A 16,476-nucleotide genomic window follows, 5' to 3' on the forward strand; every position below is an offset into this window, starting at 1 on the left:
CTAAAGGAGATTGGAGATTGTAAAGTGGTGCCAGGGGAAAGTGTAGCAAGGCAGCATAGGGTGGTTGTCTGTAGAATGAGATTAGAAACCAAGAAGAGGAAGAGAGTGAAGACAGAGCCAAAGATTAGATGGTGGAAGCTGAAGGAGGAGGATGGTTGCAGGCAGTTCAGGGAAAAATTGCAACAGGCCCCTGGGGGCAGTGAGGAGCTACCTGAGGACTGGGAAACTACAGCTAAGGTGGTGAGAGAAACTGGCAAAAATGTGTTGGGTGTTTCGTCTGGTCAGAGGAAAGAAGACAAGGAAAGTTGGTGGTGGAATGAGGAAGTCCAGGAGAGTATTCAGAAGAAGAAGGCAGCTAAGAAAAAGTGGTATAACCAGAGAGATGAATGAAGTAGGCAGGAGTACCGTGAGGCTAGTCACATAGCGAAAAGAATGGTGGCAAAGGCAAAGGCTCAGGCCTATGATGAGCTGTATGAGAGGCTGGACAGTAAAGAAGGAGGAAAGGACTTGTATCATTTGGCTAAACAGAGAGATGGAGCTGGAAATGATGTACAGCAGGTTAGGCTGATAAAGGATAGAGAGGGAAATGTACTAGTGAGTGAACAGAGAGTGTTGAGTAGATGGAAGGAGTACTTTGAAGAACTAATGAATAAGGAAAACGAGAGAGAGAGGAGGACAACGGGGGGAGAGATAGTGGATCAGGAAGTGCAGAGAATTGGTAAGGTGGAAGTGAGGGCAGCTTTAAAAAGGATGAAGAATGGAAAGGCAGTTGGTCCAGATGACATACCTGTGGAGGTATGGAGATGTTTAGGAGAGAAGGCAGTGGGCTTTTTAACCAGGTTGTTTAGCAAAATCCTGGAGAGTGAGAGGATGCCTGATGAGTGGAGAAGCAGTGTACTGGTCCCCATTTTTAAGAACAAGGGTGATGTGCAGAGCTGCAGTAACTACAGAGGTATAAAGTTGATGAGCCACACCATGAAGGTATGGGAAAGAGTTGTTGAAGCAAGGCTAAGGTGAGAGGTTAAGATCAGTGAGCAGCAGTTTGGTTTCATGCCCAGAAAGAGTTCCACAGATGCAATTTTTGCGTTGAGAGTGTTGGTAGAGAAGTACAGAGAAGGTCAGAAGGAGCTACATTGTGTCTTTGTGGATCTAGAGAAGGCATATGATAGGGTGCCAAGAGAGGAACTGTGGTACTGTATGAGGAAGTCAGGTGTAGCTGAAAGTATGTTAGGGTGGTGCAGGACATGTATGAGGATAGTGAGACAGTGGTGAGGTGTGCAGTTGGACTGACAAATGGTTTCAAGGTGAAGGTAGGGTTACATCAGGGATCAGCTTTGAGCCCCTTTTTGTTTGCAATGGTGATGGAAAGGTTGACAGATGAGGTCAGGCAGGAGGCTCCATGGATTTGCAGATGACATTGTAATTTGTGGTGAGAGTAGAGAGTAGGTGGAAGAGAATCTGGAGAGGTGGAGGTTTGCACTGGAGAGGAGAGGAATGAAGGACAGTAGAGACAAGACGGAATACATGTGTGTGACTGAGAGGGAGGCAGGTGGAAAGGTGAAGATGCAAGGAGTAGAGGTCGTAAAGGTGGATGGCTTCAAATATCTTGGGTCAACCTTCAAGAGTAATGGACAGTGCAGAAAAGAGGTGAAGAAGAGGGTGCAGGCAGGATGGAGTGGGTGGAGATGGATGTCAGGGCTGATGTGTGACAGAAGGATAGCAGCAAGAGTGAAAGGGAAGGTTTACAAGACAGTAGTGCATCCTGCTATGGTGTGTGGTTTGGAGACTGTGGCTCTGTCTAAAAGACAGGAGGCTGAGCTGGAGGTGGCGGAGATGAAGATGCTGAGATTTTCGTTGGGAGTGACAAGGATGGACAAGATTAGAAATGAGCAGATCAGAGGAACAGTGAAGGTAGAGCAGTTTGGAGATAAAGCCAGCGATGCCAGGTTGAGGAGGAATAGTGGATATATTGGTCAAAGAATGTTGGAGATGGAGCTGCTGGGTAGAAGGAGAAGAGGTAGACCTCAGAGAAGGTTTATGGATGTAGTGAAGGTGGACATGGAGATGGTTGGTGTAAAAGTAGAGGAGGCAGTGGATAGGGCAAGATGGAGGCAGATGATCCCTTTTGGTGACCCCTAAAGGGAGCAGCCGAATGAAGAAGAAGAAGCAGTATTACTCTGAAAAATGGCAATTAGATATTTCCCCAAATCATTCTGCTCAATGGTAGAGAGCTGTTTTGAGTGACTGAATAACCATCATCCCCCCTACCCTGTCAAGAACTGGCCAAAAAGTTTTCATATTTAACGTGATGGTTAAAAAGATGCCATTGGCTCTGTGTTGTGCCCCGCACACTGCTGTTCAGAGTCAGCAATAATACTGTTCAGGGTTACCGGATTGGCCAGAAGCCCCAGTTTAGCATTTTAATGCAATTTCTTATGAGAATAACATTGATTCTCTGTCATTGAAGCTTTTCATTATCCTGTAGAATCACCTTATATAAATGGACATTATATAAATGGAATTTAAGCAAAAGAGCATTACAGTAATAATAAGAAGAGGATGAAGTAATGAAAACAACAATAATAAAAATTAAAGACAGCAGTGAGATTTTTTTTTTCATGAATGTACTAAACTGCAACTTAATCTTATTGAATAGTCAGCCCTACATGAATTGTACAACCTGTCAATTATATTTTTTTGATTTTGTTTACACTATAATCCAGGTATGAAAATAAATGTTTTTTTAAGAACTTAATTAGCTCTTCAAAGCTGGTACAAAAATTGTCGATTTCTGCCATTTTAACTAGTCTTTTCTGTTAGTAACGCCAAGCATTATTATCTGATATGTGAAGAACAACATCTAGCAAAGCCAAATATTCTGAAATTTGTGATCGGTTTATCACTGAATGAACCATTTTGAACAAGAATGTTATACTGTCATCTATTGTTTTTAGTATTTTTAAACAAATCAAATAAATAAGGAAGTAAGGAAGCCTTAGGCATCTTTTACATAGTGATAGAGCACATGGAAAGCTCAGATTCCACATACTGTATTTACCTGTTGCAATGTATCTGTTTCTGATGGGAACAAGAACATTACAATTCCTCTGGCAACAGATTTAGAGGTGTTTTCCATTTGTTTTGGCCTGGAACCATGCTTATCAATTTTTATGTGATTAAATCAAATTGACATTACCATGAGACAACTATATTATATGTGGAAATTATTGTAAACATTGATCACATTTTACATAAGTACTTTACATTATTTAGTAGATTATCCTATTCAGGGTCATTCACAATAGTAGATTGATTGTGATGTTAACAGTCTTGTCCAAGGACTCTGATATGCACTAATGCTCCTGCCTGCACAGGCAATCAACTACTGGGTTTCTACATATGAAGGAGCAGTGTTATCCACTACACTGTCCATCTATTCATCAGAATGAACTGAAAAAGAATTCAAAAACCCTCCACTAATGGCTATGTATGTGTCAGTGCATACACAAAATTATGGACTGTAATCTTATATTGGACCACATTTTGGGAATAAGAGGTTGATTTGGACAACAGATAGTTTGGAAATATTGTTAAAATCTCAAAATACTGTTCATTTTCAAGTTCACACTGTCTATATAGGAAAGTAAAGATGCAAAAACAGTCCATTTTGAATTCATTGCTTTTGTGACATCACAAAATCCAGTGCATTTACATCTATCCACCTATTCAAACTTCAACAGTTTAGTCCCACCCATTCATGTTGATGTTATAAGGAGTATTTCAGCCTGGACTGATTTCTGAATGATGCTGCCAATAAGAGCAGAGTCATTTACAAAAAATGAAAGAAAGCAAATTTTCCTGTTCAAACACATTTTTTAAATGAGTGTTCAGAGTAAACACAATTTTTAAAATGTTATAAAGGAAATGGGATGCGTAACAACCATGCAACACCTGGTAGAACACCAAAACTGCCACTGTCAGGTAAACAGTACTTTAAAGCTTTAATCTTTGAGAGAGAGGAGAAAATTGAGCTCTGTTCTTCCTTCAGGTCTGAAAACATCCATAGGTGTTTCTGTCCATCCTTCCACTGTGAGAAGACAGCTCAACACTATGAGTCTCCTGGTGTTCTCAGAACAATGGACTGTCCACCCCAGAGTCCAGTCCTCGAATCACTGAACATGTTTGGGATTTCTTGGATCATGAGAAGCAGAACATGCATCTCTAAGACTAAACTTTGGAGGTATGGAGAACTATCCCTGCAGGTTTCTTTGAAAAACTGAAAACAAGTCTCCTAAAAGGAATGGAAGCTGCAATGAAGGCCTCTAAATACTGAAGAAAAAAAATCGCTGTTGTATTTAGTGGTTGAGGCTCCATAATAACTACAATAAACCTATATGGACCCTAGTCTGCTCACTGAAAAACATCCAGGCATAGCCATAGATTTTAGAGTTATCATTGTCATTTTGCATTTGTGAGGAAGGGTGAGTGTGTTTTAAAGGAGCTGTTATAAGCCTACTGAGACAATAACCCAAGCCTACATAATTCACAGTCAACATTAAAAAGCACCAGACTTTCATCAGACTTCATTAGATTACTGTACATAAAGGATTACTCAAAGGAAAGCTCATGTGTAGTCAATTACTCTGCTCTCGAGCAAGCTTTTTTAAGGTCTTTTTAATTACACTTCTGTCCATGTGGATTTGCCTCCATCTAAATTGTTTCTGATTTTGTCCTAGACTCACTGTTGCCATCCCATGTTGGAATGCTGCACTCATTAGTGTCGGTTTCAGGTGCCTGCCATGCTGAAAGTGTTTATTTGCTGGGAGTGAGTGTGCACCAGCCACACTGACAAACCTCAGCCACCTCTCCCCTTCTGGCACTTTACAACTATCAGTCAGCCGCCGCTAAACAAAGCATGGACAACTCGCTCGCTCTTGCTTTTTAATTCCACCTTCTTTCTGCCGTGCTTCTTCAAAGAGGCCGAGCCCTGCTGTGATCCCATTTGTTTGATAAATGCTTGCTGTGGCTCAAAAGGTCTTTTTTCAGAAGTTTAATTAAAGCAGTGCAAAAGCAGGAGAAGCTGTTTTTACATGTACACACAACTGACTTGAGGGAAGTTGCTCTTAGTAAGGAAGGAATGAAAGAAAGAAAAAACAAACAAACAACTATACAATCAAACTAATAAAATGATAAAGAATGGACATTCATTCAAAAGTTTGGAATTGCTTGTAATAAAATTTTTGCCATTTTACATACACCAATCAGCCCTCTTTCACCTCTTTCTTCAGTGGTCAGGACCCAACAGCACCACCACAGAGCAGGTATTTTTTTGGGTGGTAGATCATTCTCAGCTCTGCAGCGACACTGACATGGTGATTGCATGTTATTGAGTCTTGCACTGGTATGAGTGGATCGTACACAGCGGTGCTGCATGGACTACAGTCAATATGAGTATTGAAAACATGTATACTGAAAACATGTGCAATCATGAGCTTCTCCTGCCATAGATTCGCACTGACTTGCATGCTAATTAGAGCTCCCTGTTGGAGAAACTTCAGGCTGCAAGTGATTTTCCAAAGCCTCGTCCACATAAAAACAATGTGTCATTACAGTGATGTTTTCATACATCCATTAACCACTAGGACACTTAATCTGTACAGAAAATGCTACGCACCGGCTGTAGATGAGGATCAGATGAACTTTCCCTTCAGGTTAGGGTTAACTTAGCTGCTGTTTTTACTGTAGCGATTCACTTTGAGGAGAGCTGAAGTTAGAAAGCACATTAGCATTCATTTTTGATTCTATTCATGTAAAGTACTTTAAGGAGAATCTGTGCAGTAATGCTGGCATTACAGTGCATAGCAGGCAGCTTCTTAACAAGCCCCCCATCTCTCATTCTTTCTCTCTCTCTCTGTGAAAATAACTACTGGTGCCTAAGCCTGCACACTTATTAAGCATGATCCCCAGTTTTGCAGTGTTTCATCAAGCTGCTTAATGGTAAATTAGTCCTCTTTAATTCTCTCTCATTTATTTTACCAAAATGGTGATTAGCACCTTTTACACATCACCACTGGGTTGCTTGTCCATCATCAATGATATCCAACCAATTACATTGTCTTTTTGCCCAGGCCTAAATTGTATACTTAATATTATTTTGTAAAAGTACACTTATACTTGTTTTATTTGTTGAATGTATAGAATATCAACACACCCAGTAATACATTTATAGTGTATAAGTGTAATAAACTGTGTCTACAAATTACAACTTACATAATTGCATCTACTTAAGTATTTAATCTACATCTACTTAAAAAATAACTAAATTAACATTTAATTACAGTGGAAACATTAAAATTGTACACTCTTTCTATTACATGCACTATTGAAAAAAGTGTTTTACATCTGTGGTGAACACTGACAGATAAAATATTTCTTTCATTCTTTTCATTCTTTTTTTCACTTCCAGTGTCGTAGATTCTTAGTAATTATTAGAAATCTGAGAAGTTGCACAGGACTAATTTTTTGTATTAATCAGCAAACAAATTAGAAAGTAAACATTGATTCCAGACTTTTTATAGACAAGTACAACTTCAGAATGGTACTGTATCTTAAATCTCAACATAGTGATATTACATGCTCAACATTTCATAGTACTTATTTAACTCACAATCAATGTTATAAAGTAAATTTTCTAAGAAATGTATGAACTTATTTATTGGTTATTGAGCATTAGCCTATTTTTTCTTACTCTGGCCACCCTTTCACGCTGCTGAGGGTACCATTAACTGAAAGCACTGAGTACATGTGTCAACAACAGCGTGAGCTATAACGGTGTGCATGAACCCATAAATGTACTTGAGTCCTCCCATCAACCTTCCCTTTAACATCTGATCAGGTCAAATACATGACAGCAGCATCACGTATAAAAAATTACCTCTGAAATATGGTGCAATCTGACCTACACCTCTATTATAGCTGAACCATCTAGTGCGCTAACAAATTCTGCTTCTGCGCCTGCTGACCCCGTGTCCCTCTCGAGCATATGCGCTCCGGTCCACACTCCCTCACCATCTGCTGCTGGGAACTACAATTCCCAGAGTTCCACTGCAGATGACCCAGCACCACCAGGAAGTGCCAGACAGGGTGTGGTAGAGTGGAGAAGGGAACAGGTTTCAGTGCAACACTACTATTAGTTCTACAAACAGAGGGAGAATAAAGTATTTGACAAATTAATTCACGTCTTGGTCCCTTTCATGGACAACTAGCTTCAGGTTTCTCATTTTCACCTAACATGTTCTTTTATCTTGTTCTGCTATGTATTTAATTACATTTTCACATGGGGTTTATGTCTGGAATCTTTACTCTGAATGAATTGAGTGCCTCTACAACTCCACCTGTGTAAACTTGTCCTACTTTACATGTCCTTCACATTATAGCTGCACTGTCTAGAGCCGCCCGGAGGAGAATGTGTTGAGTCTGATTCCTCTTGATTGACTTACTACAGTCAAACATAAGAGAAAAACTAAAAATGAAAGCTCAGTGATGTAGACATAGCAGTTTAATACATGATGTTCTTTCCCACCAAGGGGTATAATTCTTCTCCAGCTAAAAACTAGAAATTCTGAAACAATAACATGGACTGTGTTGCAGGTTTCTGGCATAACATACAAACTATGAATTCTCTAATTTTACTCTGTGGGTAAACAATCTTTTAGCACATGTTCAAGGCGTGTGCCTCCATTTAGCCACTACAGCTGTGAGGAAAAGTTTAGATATGTCTTTTTTATTTTCCAAGTGAATAGAAGTACACATTGTCTACAGGGTGCAAACTTCTGTTTTTATGAAATTGCAGCACCAAGTTTCTGTCCATCAAAGTAATGGTGGACTGGATCAGTTCCTACAAAGTGATTTGAGAACTCGAGCATGATGAATGAGAAGCCCTGTAAAACACCAAGCAGAATCCCATTTTGCACTCTGTTTGTATAGATGTAATGAAAAAAAAGGTCAGCATAATTTAGTGAATTTATCACGTTTGGTATCAATCACACTGTTTTCAAGCTTCAAGTATGAGGTGAAAAGTAACACTGTGACTGGGCTAGTAAAATTAGCTGAGGTAACAGATGGTTAAAAGGCTGTAGCCTTTCTTTGTGTAAATTTCAAGCCACATGCCACCTACTATGACTGTTTGTGGCTCAATTCTAGGTTTAATTTAATTCTACCAGAAAGACTCAGGAGTCAAGAACCTCAATTGAATTTTACAAGTTAAAAGGTAATAATTATGTAGAAATTAAAGAGTCTTTGGCATTGGCCCTGTTCTTGGTCCAGGTCTTGGAGCATCGAGACCCTCTCTGATCCTGCCAGAAAGAGACGGCACAGACAGAGTCTGCCCCCTGGACAACCAGACCGGGATCCAACTGGTGGTGGCGGTGAGGAAGGAGGGGAACGTTAAAATGTAGGCACCTGAAAGCAGCACACTATGTAGGTAAGTCAAATCATTTTAAAGACAGGTGTAGGCCTGTGATTGGTCAGAAGTAATGAATGAGTGACGTGGCATTAGAGTCTTCCTGGCAGAACTTTCACTGAAGGTTTGCAGTAACAGCAATGCTGAGTGGCTCTGAGAAACACAGCAATGCTGGAGGTCACTGTACTGTGGCATGCAAAAACCTCGCAAAAATGAGGTGAGGCTTCAACTAGGAAGCATAAGCAATTAAGCAGTGATAAAATGCAGAGGTGATTCACAGGCAGAGCAGGACATGTAAGCATGTATGCAGGTGCATATCCTGCATGCCCAGATACTATGGTACTGACACACCTGAATAGCATAGTGGTTAAGACCGCAGGCTCACGCACAACAGACTGGGGATTGGTTCCTCCTCTTATAACCCACTATTGATTTGCCAAAAAGAGAGAAAAAACCCCCAAAAGTCAGTGTTGTCTGAACTTACTGTTGTGAATGGCTCTAGATAAGAGTGTCTAAAATGATTGTAAAAGTGTACAATAATTCTTTGAAACCTTGTCTAGTTTAGTTGTTATAGCTATGTGAAATGAATTAATGATCCACCTTAAAACTTTTAACCTGTCTTACAGTCACTGCATTTTATGGGTCAATCTTCCAAACTTTGGATGGAAGTCAGGGTTGCTAATTTAATTCACATTTTGACTTAGGCTCGAAATTAAAATCTCTTCGCTTGGAATACCTTATATCTTTACGTTATTATTATTTTTTTAAAATAAAGAATTGAACATTCCTTTTGTTACTACCAATATAACAATAACACATCTAAAACTGCACCAAATGTTTCAGTACTTGCTGTTTTTGTAGTGAAAATTTTACCTAATTTTGAGCAGAACTCAAAATTATGTGATTGGCAAGCACAGCTCTGAACAGTTGTATATATTATTAATTAAAACAAAAAAAGTATTTATATACTTATAAAGAGTACAAAAAAGTATTTAATTGCAGAGAATTTTTATGAAATAGTGAAATGGATAAGTACCTTTAGAATAAAGCTTTTTTATTTAATATTAATTTATTATTTTCACAAATGTCAATTTACAGAGCAGGGTTTGGGACAGCCACCTCCCAAAAGATGATTTTGTATATGTTTAGCTCATTAGTATCTCAATTAATCCATTTGATTCTGAAAATCTACATATGTTTTACATGATTATCATTCCATTACTAACAACTGTATTGTTTTAGCCAGCCGCATAAGCTGTGGCAATGGTCACCAAGCCTGCTTCTGGACATCTACCTACCTGCAGACATTAGCTCCAACCATAACAGACCTGATCCATCTAATTATTGCCTTCAGAAGTCATTGATTAGCTGGAGGATGTGTTTGAAATTCAGATTAAAGGTAAAGCTTGCAGGAAGGCAATCTCCTGGGGGAGTATTGGTGACCTCTGAACTGTGATATGACTATGGGAACTTTCTTTCTGATGATCTTTGTCAGTGTTTCTTGTCTTTGTTGCCCTCAGCTTGCTCATTAGCAGTCTGAACCTTCATTTTTGTAAAGCTGCATTGTGACAGTGTCTGTTGTGAAAAGCTCTATACAAATGAAATGAATTGATTTGAACTCAATTTAACTTCTTGGAGGAGTGTAGGATATGTGGCTCTATAGAACATTTGTATAAAAGAACCTCTAAACAGTCATGGTTGGGATTACCACAATGTAGACTACATCAGTAAAAGCTTATGTATATAAAATGCGAAGAAAATATAGTCAAGCATGAATCACTGTGCCTAAAGAAGTTATGTGCATATAGCATATGTTAAACAGCTTATTATTTTGTTTCTGTTCTGTTTTCAGCGCTTAATGGGAATGGATGGGTTTTATAGACAAAGATTAAGTCTAGCCCATCTCTAAAAAGTTTGAACGATGGAGAATCATTGTTGATAGTTTAATGTAGTTCTTCTGCCTGGAAAGAGGGCCTAAAATGCATGATGTCTGGTCATGGATAAATGATCAGTGGTAAGCTAATTAAGGATACATCATTAATGAATTTTACTGGCTGATTCCAATTTCTCTACAGTCAATTCCTTAGTCAACACTGCATTAAAACCTGACATGTTTCTGTGATTAATATCACCACACGGGCTCAGGAACACTTTGACAAAACATTTGTTACTACATCCTCAAATGCAAGTTAAGATTGTGCAATGCACAGCAAAAAGTTTGTTAACAACAGTCAGAAATGATACCATCTTCTCTGATGTGTATTTTCTTTGATGAGTCAAAGAAGAAAAGGATAATCCAGGCTGTTACCAGTGTAAAGTTTGAAAGCCGGGTTTATAAAGATATGGGTCAATATCATCTATATCTTGCCCATCTGTGAAGGCAGCATTAAGTCTGAAAGACATATGCACATTTTGGAGAAGCATATGCCGCCTTCTAGAGGTCATCTTTTTCAGAGATGTTCATGCTTATTTCAATATAACGGCAAGCCACATTTGGTCCCAAAGTGATTATTACATGCTGCGGTGTTTACAGTTTTTAGAAAGTGTTTCATGCATTAAATTTTGAGTCAGTGTATATTTACAGAAGGAAAGACTTCTGAGTTGAGCTGCTAGTGAGCAATTATGAGTGAAGGGGAAGGGCTGAGAACCCCCAGCTGTGTTCAGACCTCTCAACAAAGACAGCTAGGCTGAGATAAAATGGACTGCAGAACTGCATATCAAAAAAATGCCATGTTAAAAAAAGCATTTAAAGACAATAAAGACTTTTATAAATGTTAACTTACTCTCATCTACGAAAAAAAAATCCATATAGTGTGTATATTTTTGTAAATCATACGCATTTCCATCCAAATGTATTCCATCAGTGTTATTAAAGAAAAAAAAACACATCTTGAAAAAAACTGAGGCACTTCCAAAACAGGTGGAAATTACATTTAATGGTTGATATGAAAAGTGGTTAAAACAGATCAAGCAGAATTAACTAATCCCTGCTGTAACACGGGGGAGCGAGGAGGTGGACGCCTACGCTGAGATAAGCGACTTTTATTGAGGGCAAATCCAGGGTCATAGTCGAAACGGTCCAGGTTCAAACAGCCAACACGGAGAGAATGCAGATCAGACATGACAAACAGAAACACACAACCTCAAACTAGAATCAAGCACTACAAACATCCAAACAACAAAGACCAGCAAAGACGAGGGGCAAACACAGGGCTTAAATACACCAGGGATGATGAGGGACAGGTGGAAACAATCAGGGCGGAGTCACGAAACAAGGGGCCGGACTAGACAGAAAAACAAATGCACATGGGAGATCAAAACAAAGAGCACGTGGACAATCAGAAAGTGAACAGAAAAAGCACATGGAGGAGTGGGAGGAGCCAATCGTGACACCTGCTTTCTGTTTTGCATACTGTCTTAACTTTTCTGGAACTGAAGTTTGTACATCAACTACATGAATGAATAAGTATGTTATATGATATACAATTAGGTTTGTTTTCTAATTGGGTGAGGTGTGGTGTTAGGTAAACTTTCTGACAGGCAACTCAAACCAATTGTCCACAATTTGGAGTAGCACATTATTAGTAGTTTCTTTTAGGCAGTACCGCAGTAAATACAAAATCATTTTCTTTTTAATGTGCCATTTTAAATTTGTAAATGAGCAAGTTGTTTATTTAAATGTCAAATAATGTGCTACATTGAATATAAGAGGCAACCAACTATTTAACACAAGTCGTGCATAAGTATCATAGTTATACCATGACTTTTTAGTGTAGTTGTAGCAGCAACACTCAGATATAGTGTGAGTGCACTAATTTGTTATATTTACTGTGTTATTTACATCCTAAAACAGCACAAATTGTCCAAAATTAACATAATACACTTGCCAGCTGCTTGTTTGGAGTAAAACATCTGACCTTGCATTTGTGGTACATGCATTCATTGTATATGGCAATAGTGTCCATTCTGTTTGATTCACATGTTCATTGTCTTTGACATTTTTGTGGAGCACAGGCTTCTCTGATGTTTCTCTTGCGCGTGGGAATATGCTCATGAAGCACTGAAATTGTTATGGAGGCTTAGATGAGTGTGGGGATTGATATTTCCTCTCTTCGCTATCTTTGTTTCAGCTCCATACATACAGAACGTGTAGAAAATGTGCATTTTCATATTGGCTGCGATTGGTTTTCCACCCAAATGACTGTTCTTTTCACTACCAGGTGCACACACTTTATATGCAATTTTACATCATTGCATTCTGTTATTTATTTATCTCACCTAAATTGAATTTTCCATCTGGCTCTTGCTATAAAGCTGTCTTTGTTTGCTGCGAGATCATTACTCATGATTTTACCTTCTTCTTCCCTCTTGGGGGATGTCATGGGCGTTTTATCCAGAACACAGAAAACGAACAGTGAATCGTCGCCCTGCTTCCACTGCGTTAGGGTTATTTCACCCTGCCGTTGCTATGCAACAATGTGAAATGTTGGCACAACATGATTTAGATCTGCTCCAACAATAAAGTCCTGCGCATAGCTGCAGCGAATGCGTTGACACTACTAGCTCTGTGCTTTTAATGCCGCCAGCGATGGGCCCGAGCAACATAAAACATTTTAGTTATGGATTTCTTCTCCTCTGATGCACTCCTCTGATGTGGACTGTTTCTTGGGCTGAAAAACAACTACTTTATGATCCTATATTGGCAGTTGATATATTTGTGTGTACGGTGAGGGAAGGATGTAAGTGTTGCTTCCATTGTATGTATTTGATGATGTAACTGCTTTTCACATATTTGAGTTAAGTCTCTGGAATTAGACTGGAACCCAATGCTAATTCATCCATGAACAGATGGTATTTGTCTGTTCGCTGTTAAGAGTTTAAGTGGCATATGGACAGAACACCATGACAAAGCCATGATTTTCGTCTCTTTAATTGTGACATGCACATTTGGTTCACACAGCTGGATGTTGTGCTGAGCAGGATGATTAAGCTGACTTTTTTTGCCCAAAAATTCTTTAGCCAGTTACACATTTCAGAAGTGTGTTTCAGAAGTTTCAGATGTCCTTGTGTCTTAATCATCAACCTAAATTTCAAATGTTAGATGATTATCTTCAAAGGATGTATGTTGTGCAATACATACGCAGTTCAGCAGAATACTTCGGAATACATGGAGATGTTTGAATGCTGATTACCCTCTTCAAGGTATTCTGTAACTTATTCCATTACACTCTCTGGTGCAGATTTGGGGGGAAGGGGTTACATGTCCCTACCACATTTTGTAACCATGCAAGATAGTTTTGGGGGTCGTGGGATGGTTGGCAGTTGCTGAGTTGCTAAGAGCTGTCAGACATCAATTATTACATAACTGTCAGTTAAATTATAAGACTTATGTAAACTAAACCCAACATAGACTACTGTTTTGTTTACTTACAGTCAATAATTACAAAGAGAAAGAAGCAGAAATATGTGCCACAATTCTTTAGTAGTTCTTTACCATAGTGACAGTAAGCCAGTCAAATTCCACATGATTAGTATTACCCTTTCAAAATTGAATGACACATGCATGTAGTCTGAAGTATGGTCATATTTTGGTTTTTATAAGAGTGCAGAGGGAAATCTGATTGTAGATGGTCACCCTATCTGCACAACATGCAGATAAAGTATCTCTATGTAAAAGAGTCCTTTTTGTGACCTACCCCCACAGTAGCAAATGTCTTGTGATGAGCTGTGCTACTTTGTCAAAATGTTCTACTGTAGCACACTACTAAATTAAATCATCTTATCAAAAAAGACTACCTGCATTAAAACTATACAGCTGAAGTCAGCTTCTTATTTGTCCCTTTGTTGTTTGAATTTTCCCATTCTACCTTAAATGAGGCAGGTGCCTGAGGTGCCAGAATGGAACTGTTGCACCATTTAAAGGTGGACCTGGAAAATTCAAACAAGAAGAGGATAAATAGGAATCTGACTTCAGCCTCATATCAAAGCTAAGGTAGGAGAGTTTGATTAAGCATCAAGTCATCATTTCATCATTCACAAAATCATCATTTATAGGGTCCTTTTTACTGGGAGGTGGGTGTCCCAAACCTTAACCCTAAATTTCCATGTGAAAATAATACTTGCATACTTAAGAGCTTTATTTCCAAAAGTTCTGTTAGTTCAGTTATGACACTAATAAAACAGGTTTAGTCCATAAACAGTGTTATTTTAGCCTCACCCCTGCATTTTAGAGTAGGAGTGGTCCATATATGTGGACAGTCACTTCAGCAGTTTAGACCACTGATCAGCAACCACAGGGTTGTGGGTATAATGGGGAAATGGACTATATTCTGAAGGTGTGTAGTTTGCAAAGTGTCTGCCTCCTTAGAGCTGCCATTGTGCCCTTGAGTAAAGCTTTTAACCTGTGTTGCTTTAGGGGTCCAAGCACTTTTACCCCACCTTCTCCTCCCCCAGGCGCACTCGTAAATGAGAATACGTCCTTATTGCACTTTATCCTCCCTGGTAAGCTAAAGGCTACCATCCCATGTTGTAAAAAAGAGTTCTGATTTGCCTCCCCTGTTTCTTTGAATTAACATTATTATTTCCTTTTCTTCTGCATGCCAGTAATTGCTTCATTCAGAGCACATTTTTCCACCATGAAGGCCTCACAATCATCTCACATTGTGTCAATATATGAGGCATTTCATTCGGCAGCAGGATTGACGCGTTTAACTTTAATTTCTTCTTTTAAGAAAGCTTGTCTTCTCCCTGGCCCGCTGAGGGAAGTATGGAAGGAGGTTGAGTTTATAATAGTGCTTGAAAAAGGAGCAGAGAACATTAATCATGTGTCTCTTTCATCGTCTTGACACGTAAGACACTGAAAATCTCTGTTTATCCGTGCACACAGAGCACGAATAAATATGAACGCTTCATAGCTAATTCCCCACAGAGCTTGAGGAAGGTTTGCTGTCTCTTTTCTTGCGTCTCTCAACCTCCTCAAATCAACCCAATTATTCCCCATACAACCACGCGCCAATTAGAGCGCTATTTCTCCAGTGTGGATGCCCTTACCAGGTGCTTTCGGTTAAGTTACTGTCACCGAGAGCTCTTTTTAAGCTTGAAGAAATCTTTAAACAAACTCCAGCATATGGGGAATTTTTCTTCTCTACACGTCACGACTTTGACACGTTCTGATGTGTGATAGAGTACTATGTCTTTGTACATCAACATCAAGATTTGTCTTATTATCTGGATTTTTGTAAAGCCTTAGAGAAAGGTGAACGCTGAGAGAAATGAGTTTTGCCGGTCTTCAAGATGCATCATTGTTTAGTTGCACATGTTGAGATACTTTTGAAGCACAGCGCTGAAAGAATCCAACTTCAAGGTGCTTGTTTTTCAGATTTGAACCTGTTTAAAATGCAATTGTAATTCATGGCAGGTCTTCTTTTGCTTGAACATGGAATGTCAGTTTAGATATGTCAGGTTTGCACTATATTTTAATCTTGACATTGGAACTGAAGGTGCTCTTTCAATCAAATGAGTTTCTTGCAAAAGTATCATTTGACATATCCATGCTCTGCCCACAAAGCAATCCTCTGTTGCAACTGTTGAGAGATTGGAAAAGCTTTACAGCAGATTGTTTAACTTTGTATCCACAGGCTTTGTTTAAGAGTTTATGCTTAGTTGCTTAAAGCCACAAAGAAGGAAAAAGTCATACCACCTGAATATGTAGAAAGTAAAGCATTTCTAACTGTAAAAAAGCAGCACTGTCACCACTGCTACCAGGGTTGGCTTGAAATAAGCTTACAGTTAGCTGAGTAAGAGGAATATTATGTTGTGAAGATGCCTGGATCAAAACATCTGAGAAGGTTATTTGTAATTTAAACCGCAACTCATTAGAACCCCAAATGAACATCCATATAATTTAGACAGCCATTGTGGTGGTGATCATTGTTGATAATTAGCATGTAATTTTACAGGACATGAGTTATCAGTTTGGAGGGGTGCAAAAAAAATGCTTAAGCCCCCCAAAAGGC

At 39.0% G+C, this 16,476-nt stretch overlaps 1 long non-coding RNA gene across 2 annotated transcripts in view; it reads left to right on the top strand.

Annotated features, from left to right (window-relative positions):
* The window catches only part of LOC108424903, a 199,499-nt gene that overhangs the window by 23,774 nt on the left and 159,249 nt on the right, over positions 1-16,476 (top strand). For both annotated transcript variants that reach the window (XR_001857664.2, XR_001857665.2), the window contains exon 2: positions 8,326-8,482. This is a non-coding gene — a long non-coding RNA (uncharacterized LOC108424903). The remainder of the gene's footprint in view (positions 1-8,325; positions 8,483-16,476) is intronic.

This window comes from Pygocentrus nattereri, chromosome 25 (genome assembly GCF_015220715.1).
Source record: "Pygocentrus nattereri isolate fPygNat1 chromosome 25, fPygNat1.pri, whole genome shotgun sequence".
NCBI classification, from domain to species: Eukaryota; Metazoa; Chordata; class Actinopteri; order Characiformes; family Serrasalmidae; genus Pygocentrus; species Pygocentrus nattereri.